This window comes from Neovison vison, chromosome 11 (assembly GCF_020171115.1).
Source record: "Neovison vison isolate M4711 chromosome 11, ASM_NN_V1, whole genome shotgun sequence".
In the NCBI taxonomy this organism is placed as follows: domain Eukaryota; kingdom Metazoa; phylum Chordata; class Mammalia; order Carnivora; family Mustelidae; genus Neogale; species Neogale vison.
Window position 1 is genome coordinate 72,949,138 of NC_058101.1, and position 12,521 is coordinate 72,961,658.

Genomic DNA, 12,521 nt, shown 5'->3' on the forward strand with positions numbered 1-12,521 from the left:
ATAGCAGGACCAGAAATGTCTACCTTCTCCCCAGCTTCCTAAGCCCTTGACCCAACAGGGAGGGAGCCAGAGCTGCCCTGCAGCTCCTTCTCCAGCCAAATTCTTTTCCTTTTCACCTTCATTTGGCTGTCAGACCCATGAAGCAAACTGAATACAGGGCAGTTTGGGTTTTCACCTTTCAACCACTCCTTCTTCTGAGAGTCACTCACTCTGCTCAGAACATAAGGGGTTGGCTACCTAGAACCCTTGCTCAATGTGCTTCCTTGAAGTCTTCCTACCGCTCTGGGTAGTGCACACATATTCCATACAGCGTCTTGTAGGGTGCTCAGGGCACCACAGCTCTGTCTGCAGATATCTTTATGGGGATTCTCATCAAAACACCTCCGAAAAGTTCTTGTTCCTATCTGCCCTCTTTTCATACCCATATCAATACAGGGACCAAGAGTTGTGGAAAGGGTTCTGGGACCATCTTTATGTACATGTTGGGAGTGGTGTGTGTCAATCATCTTGAGAGATATTATTTTTATTTATTCTTAAAATTTTAAAAAAGATTTTATTTATTTGTCAGAGAGAGAGAGGACACAGCAGGGGAAGTGGCAGACAAAGGGAGAAGCAGGCTTCCGGCTGAGCAGGGAGCCTGATGCGGAACTCAATTCCAGGACCCTGGGATCATGACCTCAGCTGAAGGCAGACACTTAACTGGCTGAGCCACTCAGGCACCCCACAGATAGCATATTTTTGGCACCTCAGTTGAGAAGGAGGCAGAGTCACATTCTGCTATCCCATTCCTAGAGGACTGACAGAGATTCTGTAAGAAAACCAAATGTGAACAGATCTCGGTCAACTCTAAACTTCTGTGCACATGTCACTCATTAGCCTCACCACTGTCTGTTAATCTGTTAATGGAGTCTTATTACAACTATGACCAGGAAGTATTAAAAATCCATTCCAGGGCTCCTGGGTGGCTCAGTGGGTTAAGCTGCTGCCTTGGGCTCAGGTCATGATCTCAGGGTCCTGGGATCGAGTCCCGCATCGGGCTCTCTGCTCAGCAGGGAGCCTGCTTCCCTCTCTCTCTCTGCCTGCCTCTCTGTCTACTTGTGATCTCTGTCTGTCAAATAAATAAATAAAAATCTTAAAAAAACAACAACAACCCATTCCAGTCTAAAAATGTCCTTTCTGGAAACAGTGTTTAGATTCTAGTTTATTAGTGAGTGATCATATTTGGTAAAGGAGCAGTTAACCTCCAATCCTATGTCGGAGGTGGTGGACAGTGCTGAATGGGGTGTTACGACAGTGCAGTGAAAACCAACCATGGCTGCGGAGGAGACCTCCCCGGGTCAGGTTGTGTGAAGACAAACAATGGCAAATCAAGTAACTGTGAAGCAATGCGGTTGTTTTCAAAAGCCATGGAGAAATTCGGTCAGCATTTAGTAACTAAAGGGATGAGAGTGACGGAAGGAAGAGGGTATCCAGACAGAGAGCCTGGGCATGCAATGGAAAGACGGGATCACGTGCGGCACACTCACGCACACATGTGCCTGTGTACCTGTGAATGGGGAAAAAGGCATCATCGGGGCATGAATTAGACACTGGATTGGTCTGATAGGAAGTTGACAGAAGGAAGGTCTCAACCAATGTTGAGTTTAGACTTGATAAATAGTGAATGGTGAATCATACTGGATCATACTGGATCATACTGGATCCTTCAGAACATGTTTCTTTTTGGGGCACCTGGGTGGCTCTGTCGGTTCAGTGTTGGGCTCTTGGTTTTGGCTCAGGTCATGATCTCATGGGTCATGAGATGAGCCCCAGGTTGGGCTCCGCACTTAGTGCTTGAGATTCTCTCTCTCCCTCTCTCTCTCCTCCTTCCCCCATGCATATGCACACATATGTTCTCTCTCCGTCCCTCTCTAAATAAATATTTTTAAAAAGTCTCTCTTTTTCAAAAGATTGTACTTTATTTTACTTATTTTTTTTTCTTTTTTCTGAGAGAGAGAGAATGAACACGAAGCGGGGATTGAGGGAAGGAGAACATCTTAAACAGACTCCACACAGAGCACAGAACCGGACATGGGGCTTGATCCCTTGACCCTGAGATCATGATCTGGGCCAAAATCAAGAGTCGGCACTTAACTGGCTGAGCCACCTAGGTGCCCCTAAAGATTTTAGTTTTAAGTAATCTCTATACCTAATGTGGTGCTTGAACTCACGGCCCTGAGATCAAGAGTTGTACATTCTTCCAACTGAGCCATCCAGGTGTCCCTAAAACACGTTTCTCATCACCAAGTGGTACATGCATGCAGCAAAAAAGGAAAACTCGATGAAACGTTCATGTATCAGGACTGATATGTTCCCGCTGCCATCCTGGCAGTAACTACAAATTTGTTCATCTAGTCCATAGCAAGGCGTTATTTTCCCCTGTAATCACTGGCTGTTGCTCTTGGTTCATCCGATTTGGGGTAAGGTGATAGGTCATGAGTATTTAGTTTTGTTGAACTAGATACTGGGAGTTTTCCACTGGAGGTGGGTAGGAAGCAGGCATGGGACAGTGCTGGGTACACGTGGGGCAGTAGATCAGTATAATTCTAAGATGAACATCAACAGGGGACAAACTACCCTTGGCCATGGATCATCCTCACCAAGGAACCTGGTCACTCTCAGCTCCTTGGAGCTCCCGGGAGCCGGCCAGACTTTCCTCCATGGAGCTCACAATTTCTCCTTGTCACTTTCTCCTGTCCCTGGTGGTGACCCCTGTGTGTCTTCTTGGCAGCCCATGGGATATTTTCTTCCAGTCTTGCTCAGTCTTAAACCTTTGCTCTGTCAGTATACAGCAGAAATCTCCCTGCCCTAGATTTAGGGCAGAAAAAAAAGCATTTTTTTTTTCCTTAAAAGTTGAGTATTGGTAACATTTTTCTTATTCAGTTGTATGTGACTCAAGCTAGGCCACCCATTTAGGGTTTTGGTGAGTCTAGTTCAGGGGTTAAACACACTGATGGATAATTTGAAATAATCCCATTTTGTACTTCAAGACAGAAAAACCTTCATAACACCATCCCTTAGAGAAAACCACTCTTTACATTTACTGTATGTTCTTCCATACCATTCTAGGCATGTAATGATATGTAATGATATGGGCAAATGGGACTTGTCATTACGGCTATATTATTTACAGAAATGGAATCTTACTAATGGATTCTTCTGCATCTCATGTTTTTTCCTTAACATATCTTGGACATCTTTCCAGATTGTCAGTTGTAGCTCAACCTCAGAATCTTTAGAGGGAGGAGGAGAATGATAGTCTGGCAAAGCTGCTCAGGCAATTCTCTCCCCTTCCCTGGGTGCTGCTGTGGGACCCCCTCTATGATTAATACCCTCCCGTCTGTGTGGTTCCCAGGAGAACCCTGTGCTTGATGCTAGGGCAGCATGCTCACTGGCACTTTTTTGGATTTTGAAAGTGTTCTCTAGCATCCCTCCCTCCCTCCCTCCCTCCTTCCTTCCCTCCCCCCTTCCCTCCCTCCCTGGTTTCCCTTCTTTCCTTTTCATTCCTTCTCCCTTTCCTTTATTTCTTTCTCTCCTTACCATTAGAAAACCCACTCCAATATAAAAGATATCATTAATGACCAAAAGAACAACAGAACAGTTTTCCTCTGCCTTTCCACCCCTGTGGATAAAAGTATAACTGAATTTTGGTCACCGTGAGGGAGGCAATGCATTGAAAGCACCCACGGAGTAGCACTGGGCTGTGCTGTCTATAGAATGAGACAGAGATGCTGCTGGGCTGGGCGGGGGGGGGGGGGCGGGCGGTTGGGGGGAGCCCCCAAGGAGCAGAGGTCTGGGAAGCAGGCTCTGCAGGGACCTCAGGTCTGCCCTGAGGCTCCTTTGATTCCTTTGAAAATAGCATTCCTCCTCTGCCAGGGCTATGAAGTTTCTCACAAGATATATTTGTGCCTTTGCCCAAGAGCATAAGAGGTGAAAATACAGAGGGAACAGAGCAGCTATGGGACTCCTGTGATTTCATCACTAATCCTGCTGGTGGGGAGAGGAGCCGAGCTTCGCCTGACTTCCCTGTCCTCCTCCAACTCCCCCTGCTTGATTGCTGGTGTTCTTGCCTTCGGTAATCAGCCTTGAATTCCCTGGCTGGAGACTCAGCACTGCCTTCATCCTCACAGAACCTGTATTGAAACCTTCATGGCGGAGGCGCTATTAGAATTTCAGCTTCTCCTTGAAATAAGGGAGATGGTTCAGCAAATACCCCTCTAACTTCAATATTCTGTCTCTGTTTGATCAATAAGGAAAAAATTTTGACAAGTCCGATGTTCAGTTTTTAGGAAGAAAATCACCTTCTGGAGCTGACAGAGGAAAGATTTATGTGTCGGGGCATGTAAGAGACAGACCATGCCTTTCACCCTGAGCTCGTGGAAGGAGGTTTTAGGGTAATGGGTGGGCTCGGCTTCTTTTGCTCTGTGACAGCTTCTTTCTAGGAGGGCCTTTTTCTTAAGCTCAGCTATCAAGGCTAGTCGTGAACAGGACAAACCGTGGCATTGGCAATCACAAAGAAGAAAAAAGACTCCCGAAGAGTGCACGCATGACAGGGCATCCTTTGGTTTTCTTGGGAATAAGGGACACGATTGTATTATAATGTTTCAGAAGGAGTTATTTTGACCCTCACATGGGATTTCCATTCAGAAGAAGATTAACTTCCTTGATTTACACTCCTCTGTCTAGTGTTTTACTTGGTGACTCTTCCTTTCTGTCTTACCACGAGAAATCTGAGGTCCCGGTAGGCTTGGAAAGAGTCTGGGAGTGAGTGGAATTTGAAACCTTTGGTCATCTGCTTATTAAAATCTGCTAATCTCAATTTTCATATTGCTCCTGGGTTTGAGATCAAGATATTGTAGATGCCCAGGAGAATTTCAGCATGGAGGCAGGAAACCCGCCAAAGTTTGGGAGTGTCACCTCCCAGGGGCCATTGGGCCTGGCCTTCCCCTCACCTGGTAGTTCCCTGTGCAGATACATCAGCTTCGATGCCTTGGGTGGACCCTCCTCCGTCCTGCTTTCAAGGTGCGTGGGAGGCAAGATAACAAGCCACGGTCAAATAGGATCTTAATTGTGGGCTCCTAATTAAGTGAGATGTAGATGAGGCATTTTTTCACCACTAGATGACATAGGAGGGAGACCCTGCACACTGCTCAGAAATCTCTACTCTCAAGAGGTTTGGGGGAGGGTCTTGTCTCTAGGGGCAGACGAGTTCCAACTCTGAAGCAGATATATTGAAATGATTGACTGGGAGTGTAGATACCTATTCAGGGTCTGAAAAAAGCAAGCTAGGGCTTACCAACTAAGGAACTAACTGAACCTCGTTAGAAATCAATGCCTTAAGTGGAACTGAGCTGGGAGCCCGAGCCCCAGCCAGTCGGGGCCTAGGACTTGGGCACTTTGGTTTATCAGCTATAAGTCTGGTTTTGTTCAGTGATGATCTGATAGCAGTTCTGCATGCTGATTGGCTAGGGGAGGTTCTCTTCTCCTACGAGAAGATCATCAATCATGCTACTGGCTTTTGTCTTGGCAAAGGTATTTAGTTTTCAGCCAGCTGGTTAGCTGCCTCAGGGCCACCTGCTTGACGGAAAAATAAAGAATCAGTCGCTCTACCTTTACAAGGAGAAGGGAGGAAGTATTGACTTGTATGATAATTTTGGGTGGATGATTAAATTTGGCCTCTTAGGCTCCAGCTGAAAATTCAATTCAGGTGACTGGTTCTTCTTTTCATACATCGTTGAGCAATCCCGTGTCCTGCCATGGCTAATGTTCCTGATGCTGATTGTCCCTTCACTTTAACAAAGCACAGAATCCCAAGCCCACTCTCTATTTCGTGTGCCTCCCGGCTACAGAGACATAATGAGGAAATGCACTCTTTCTGCTTAAGTTAAGAATACTACTCTTATGCAGGGATGCTCAGAGCTCTCTCAAGTAACAAAATTGCTCTGTAGGAGTGAGTCAGAACAGTGATGATTACTCTGATGACAGTTTACAAAATAAACCAGTTTCCTCGGGTGCATTTCGAATTTACAGTGTAATTGGTCCTGCCTCTGGTGCCTTTTGCCTGAAACATCCCAATCTCAGATGCCAAAGTAGTGAACAGGGTCAGAATGGAAGAGCTAGCCAAAAACCAGAGTGTCATTTTTGACGCCCCCATTTTGCACATCAGGTCTGTCAGCAAATCCTGGCATTCTGTCTCCAAAGCGTTTTTCCAAACTTCCCTCTTCTCTCCATCTCCACTAATTGCCACCCAGTGAAAGCCTCCATCATCTCTCACCTGGACCACTGTAATTGCCTAAGTGGTTTCCTGTTTCCATTTTTGCTTCCAAAATCCATTCGCCTCACAGAAGCTAGAGTACTCTTAAAAAAACAAGTAATTGGGTCACAAGGCTCCCTTTGTTCTAAACTTCTACTAGCTCTCATTATTACTAGGCCAAAATGGAGGTCTCCAACTGCGTCTTCAGGACCTCATGAGTTCTGGCCTCTGCCCACCTCCTGACCTTATCTCATATTTCTGTTCTCTCTTACCCTGCTTTGCCATGTCTTGAACACTTCCAGTGACCTTCTCTCTCAGGGCCTTTGCATTTTGTCTTCCCTGTGCCTGGAGTGCTCTTCCCCCCGGCCAACATCTTCACAGGGTGTCATTATTTTATTCCAGTTTCACCTTAAATGTCAACTCCTCAGAGAATCTTGACGATTCAAGAGTGTCGTCCTTCCGTTGCACATTATTTTGTTTTATCTTCAAAATAGCACTAACTCCTACCAGACATTTTTTTTGTTTATGGGTTTATTGCCTGTCTCCTTTACTAGAATGTAAGATTTATTACAATATGACTTTGTCTCTTGTGTTCAAGGCATGCCCAGTGCCTAGAACAGTGTCTTGCTAAGTAGCAGTTGCCCAGAAAATGGTTATCTAACAGATGCATGAGCAAAGCGAAGATGTTCTTAAGTGATACAGGGTGCTTGAGGCGTGGCCCTTCCCAGATTAAGGAGATGAGCTTGGCGACTTTTTGCAGGCTTATTTTTGATTCATATTCTGAGCTTCTAAGTGATCAGATATTTTCTGGGGCCTCATGTCTGTGGCATTGTTGAATGTACTCAAATGATGACAACCTCTTATCTGGAGGAGGGAACAGACCGACCTCATTCTCAGCTGATCCGATCAACTGGAAAGCAAGGTCTGTTAATTTTAGGATCTATTATATGTGACATTTTTGTCTTGCTCAAGGTTAGGGGGCCAACAGGAGAACTGGAAAAGACCACTAACCAACGTTTCTGTATTCACATTTGGAAATTAGTCGGCACTGGGGACAATCTGTATGCTCACCCTGATTTGAGGCACAGGTCTTATTTTTTCAGGAAGGGCTGATGTCCTCAGTGTCTAAAATCTCTTATTCATGCATAAACAAAGGGCAGGCATGATTCAGACAGGATGAATCCGTGAACCTCGCAGACAGGAGAAAAATGTAGAGTCGTGATACTTAAAACATTTCTCAGCCTTAGTTGTCAGCGCTGGTACCCACTTCAGCACATTTCTGAAATGAACTCTGCTAAGGCTAGGTCAGCGACATCATAAAAAAGAATTTTGCAATTAAAAAGGCTTAAAGGGATCACTGGCAAGACAGCTTTTTTTTTTTTTTTTTTAGGGAAAAAAAAAACCCAAGTTACTTAAAGAAGTAAACTCCGTAGAAGTATTTCCTTACATTAGTTTTGCCCATCAGTCAAAGTGAAGGGAATCCAGGCAGAGAAGAGCTGCCATTTGAGAGACTTTATAGTGGCAGTTTTTAGAACTTGGCCTCTGCTTGGGAAGCCATTTTTAGCCTGACGAAGGCAAGTATACGGTGGTTCTTAATGTCTGATAATCTACAGAGAAAGATAATAGGAATAGGAAATGAGATACAGATAAAACAGCTCATTGGAAAAGTTGTACATTATGAACAGCCATAAGCCTCACTATTTTAATTTACCAGATGGATGGTAGCGATTTAACATATTATAATAAAGGAAAACAATCACCTCCTGCAAGCCACGTAATAGTTAACGTACGTCAGCTGCACTTGACCCATCTGGGTCTCAGGAATTAGATCTTACTGGCTGTTGAATAAGTTAGCCAAATTACTCCAAACCAAAGACAACAAAATGAAACAAAAAGGAGCAAGAGTGCCTAGGGTCTGGTGTCCTCTTGATGTTCTAAGGGGAAGCAGCTGTTTTCATGAGCCATCCTAATGATAAGTGACTACAGGAGTTGACTTGAGTTCAGACTCTTGAATGGAAGGCAAGTAGAGTACATAATGAAAGATTATCCCGTGGGAGGAGTTTTAAATCAGAAAATCAACTGTTTGTTTCTGAGAGTTTGCAATTACCAGGACCACGCACATATACACAGAGCAAAAATGACCACATAAGTCTGTGAAGGGATAGAATGGGAGGTTTAGAGAATGTCTGAGCTGGGAGATCTCAGAGAGCAGCCAACTTGGACTTCCACTCTTTGTCAACAAGGAAACTGAGATCTGAAAGGGTTAAATGCTGTGCCAAATGCCACACAGAGATTTAACCAATGACTAACGAATACCTGACTGTGATGACCCATAGAATAGAATATTAGGAATAATATATTAGAATAGAATATTAGGAAAAAAAAGTCTTTTTTTTTTTTTAAGATTTTATTTATTTATTTGACAGGCAGAGATCACAGGCAGGCAGAGAGAGAGGGGGAAGCAGGCTCCCCGCTGAGCAGAGAGCCCAATGTGGGGCTTGATCCCAGGAACCCAAGATCATGACCTGAGCTGAAGGCAGAGGCTTTAACCCACTGAGCCACCTAGGCATCCCCCCAACAAAGAGTCTTATGCTGATTATACTGTATTCTAAAGGTTATTTTTCTCCTATGAGGTGACATATGTAATGAAAGAACTGGGAAGTTGAGTTTGGACCTGGGATCTTCTTCTCTTAGGTGTCCGATCTGGGGTAAATTATTTAGCCAGTCTGGGTTCCTGTCTCTTCATCTTTGGAAAGTATTAAGCATAGGCAGTGGTGAGCTTTAGAGATAAGATATGTACAGGCTAGTGTATAGTAAATACTTGGCAAATGGTAGCTATTGTGATCATTATAATAGAGAAAGTATCTACTGGTTGCAAGAGTGGGTTAGCGGGGTCAGACTGACAGGCTTTGAGTCCTGTCTCCCCCACTTTCTAGTCCTGGAGGCTAATTCATTTTGCAAGCCTTGGATCCTTCACTTTTTTTGAAGTGGGGTGGGGGTACAGGAGGGGCAGAGGGAGAGAGAGAGAGAGAATCCCAAGTAGGCTCCATGCCCAGTGTGTAACCTTATGGGGGGCTTGATCTCAGAACCCAGAGATCATGACCTGAGCCAAAATCAAGAGTTGGAGGCTCAACCAACTGAATCACCGGATCCTTCACTTTTAAAATGGGGAAAACAAAAATACCTATTTCATACAGCTGTTGTGGTGATTTAATGATATAATTCATGCAATGCATTTAATAATGTATTGAATATTGAAAAGCTTGATAAATATTGGCCATTATTATAATTATTTTTAACACTGCCATAGAGGCTATATAGGACAGAAATCGATGGACTTTTTCTATAAAGGGTAAATAAGTCCATATCTGGCTTGGCATGCCATAAGCACTTTGTTGCAGCCACTTACCGATGCCAACCCCTGATACAGTGTAGCTGAGAATTCCTGCTCCGTGGCTTCTGGAAGGAACCCTGTTGGTACAGGTAAAGAGGGCAGGTGACTTTTTTCATGGAGAAAAGAGCTAAGTAAGTCACCTTTGGCACACGTGTTCTACCTTCAGACCCGTTCATGGCAGTATTGACTAATAATAGGGCAAGAGAGTCTCTTTTTTGCCCTCTGACCACAGAATGCTTTTCCCCTCAAGACATGGCAGTCAGGTACTAGTTGGCTCGCAGTCAGATCCACGCTTCGCCCAGGTCCTATCCTTCAATCTCCTGTCATGATGCCGCATACAAGGTAACGGATATGACTTGCAAATCCTGTGTGTTTCTGATCGTGGTGTGATTAGCGCAGCCCTCCTTCATCACAGGCGCGGGGGGTTTTCAATTCTCCTGCTTGTGGACTACTAGGTGGCTCTGCCCTTGCTTTGATTCCTAAGACCCTTTGCGAGAAGAAGGTCTTCAGAGACAAGGTGTTTTTGGCCTTTGACACTGCCTGCTGATCTTTTTCCTGTTGTTCATGAACCTACCAGGCAGAAGGTTGGATGTCCCACTTCTGGAAATGATTAAAGGTGGCACTTTGCTCCAGAGTTGGAGGTGTAATCTTATTAATCTGGGGCCAGAGTACATTTTTGCAGAGAGAGAAAAGAGAAGTTTAAACTTCACCACTTTCACACACAGTACCAAGACAACTTATTTCCTACTCACTGCTCTAGGTTCTGGACTGCAGGAAAGAAGCATCTTTGGCAGCTGCAAAAATTAAGGAGTGAATTCTGATAGATAAACCCTCTGTTGCTTTATTTAAAGCGTGGTGATTGCCAACAGTAGTCTAAATGACGGTGAGCTAATCATTAGGGAGCGGCTCCAAGACTTTATCAACAGAAGTGATACAAGGTTAAGCGTTTCCCACAGAGCACATGTGCTGAGAAAGCTATTTATGGGGAAAAGGATCGGGTCCTTGTGGTCTCAGCAGAAACCGTGACCAATTTTCCCTGGTTGGAGTCTGAGAGGGCAGGTAAAAAGCATCACAACATTTGATAGGTGGGAAATGTTCTCCCTCATATTTCCGACAGTAAATCACCATGCTATTTTAGAACCTTCATAGATGGATATTGATAATTAACTTTCCCAGAATCCTTCTTACTATAGACCTTTAACTCTCTGAGGGAGCATCAGATTTGTCATTTTTAATCAGAGTTCTGGAGAGTTAGTATGATATTACCTTGCCTGTTGTCAATTATGGTAATTTTCATATTGTTTTAATTATGGGACTAGTGTTTCTATAGGCATTAAAGTACATTTATTTTCTTGGACATGATTTTATTTTGTTGTATCTAGACAATAGAGTTGACATTCCTTCAAAATGAACTCATTCTGTATTCCATTTCTTCATGTGCTACTTTCTGATTTCCAAGCTAACATTTAATTATCTATGAAATTAATTTTGTATTAATAGATGATGAATTAATATACAAGCTTTTAAAAGGCATTTACTTTTTAAACAGAAGATTCTGTGAGATATGGTACTTTAACCCAAAGTTAAATCACATATTCGGTGTGGAGTGGTGTTCTGTGTGTGGTGGTGGTGGGGACAGTGGGGTTGGAGAGCAATAGCTCATCATCTCGGAAGCCCTCACCATAGGCTGACTGCCCAGCTATGAATAAAGCCAAGTGTCCTGTGGCAGATAGGTAGGACTGGACAGAGGGGAGGTAGAGGGGAACAGGTAATGTAGGACTTCAAATAAAAGCCTTGTAAGAGGAGTTTCCTTGGTCACTTTGTGTCTCTCCAAAAAATCCTAAGGGTTAAGGGTCCATAGAGATGATTTATTTTGGCTAAAAGGTTGGACTTTATGATCGTAGAGAGAAATTTCTGTGGTACAGTGGATGTGAAAGCTGTGTTTTAGATATATATGGAGAGAATGGGCTGTGAAGTAATGAAGATTTTGGCTGTTGAAGAAAGGATTGAAATACAGCAGTATTTGCAGGCTGTTGCGAGGCCAAGTTATGGACACATAGCATGAGGAGATAAGGTGCTCCTAGCAGTCTTGCTGACATCATGTGGAAGGGCAGGGGCTGGAGGCCACATCTCCTGAGAGCCAGCCTTGGGAGAATTGTCCTTAGAGGCGGAGGGCAAGCACACTGGATGACAGAAGACTGGGGACAGTGGAGGCTTAGTTGAGGATGCTGACAAGGAGGCAGATAGAGGAGTTGTTATGAAAAATCTCTCACCACATATATGCACATGCACACACACATAATGTGATAACACACAATAAGTAATAATGAATGATGGAAAGAAATTTAATAATTCTTGCTTAGACTCTTCTCCTTTGCAAGGAGTTAATCTTGAAATAATTGCTGTGACTAGCTATTGTGGATTTATAGAGAGGGAGAGAAAATTGTTCCCATTTTTTTGTTTCAGTCTCTTCTAAGTTCGAGAGTTTTTAGGACTCTTGGATGCAATTCTTTGCCTATACAATATAGATTATGGTGGAGCTAGGTATATTTCAGGGAGACACAAGATCACTATCCTCCCTCCCTTCCTTTGTTTCTCTTACAAACTGATTTCTTGATGTTGAGTACATTCCAAGGCTAGGATCTATAAAATAGCCTTAACAATTTTACCAGAACTAACTACTGACCATTTCAGTAAGAAATCTACCAACTCCATGTTTGAGTCATGTTTGGGGGCTCTGTGGACAGCAGGTACATTTTATAAATTCTCTTATAATGTTATTTTGGTTTGCCTTGTTAGGAAATGCTAGAGGAAAAAGAGTTAGTACTTTAAAAT